This window comes from Diaphorina citri, unplaced genomic scaffold, assembly GCF_000475195.1.
Source record: "Diaphorina citri unplaced genomic scaffold, Diaci psyllid genome assembly version 1.1 scaffold65772, whole genome shotgun sequence".
NCBI classification, from domain to species: Eukaryota; Metazoa; Arthropoda; class Insecta; order Hemiptera; family Psyllidae; genus Diaphorina; species Diaphorina citri.
In genome coordinates, this window is record NW_007443017.1 from 1 (window position 1) to 407 (window position 407).

At 25.8% G+C, this 407-nt stretch overlaps 1 non-coding gene across 1 annotated transcript; it reads left to right on the forward strand.

Moving 5' to 3' along the window:
- Nucleotides 1–261: 261 nt before the first annotated feature.
- Trnaf-gaa lies at nucleotides 262–334 on the forward strand. Its single transcript has one exon. It is a non-coding gene; the product is annotated as a tRNA-Phe (tRNA).
- The last annotated feature ends 73 nt before the right edge of the window (nucleotides 335–407 follow it).

Consider the following 407-nt stretch of genomic DNA (forward strand, 5'->3'; position numbering starts at 1 on the left):
CTATTAATTTTTTTTTTTTTTAATAATAAACCAATGCTTATTGATATATCTTCTAAAGAATGATGTGAATCAATTTTAAGATCTGAATAACATCTTAAATAACAATCAAATAAACTATAATTAATAAATTGTGAAAAAATATGATCAAAAAAAAAAATGAAAGTTTTTATTTTAAAAATACCAAAACCAAAATAATTTAATTTTATTTCAACATCTGATTCTAAAGTTTTTCTTCGAAATTGGTATAATTCCATATATTATGGTTAAATAGCTCAGTAGGCAGAGCAAAGGACTGAAAATCCTTGTGTCGGTGGTTCGATTCCACCTTTAGCTATGAGATATAGCCAAGTGGTAAGGCATTGGTTTTTGATACCAAAATCCTAGGTTCAATTCCTAGTACAGTACTG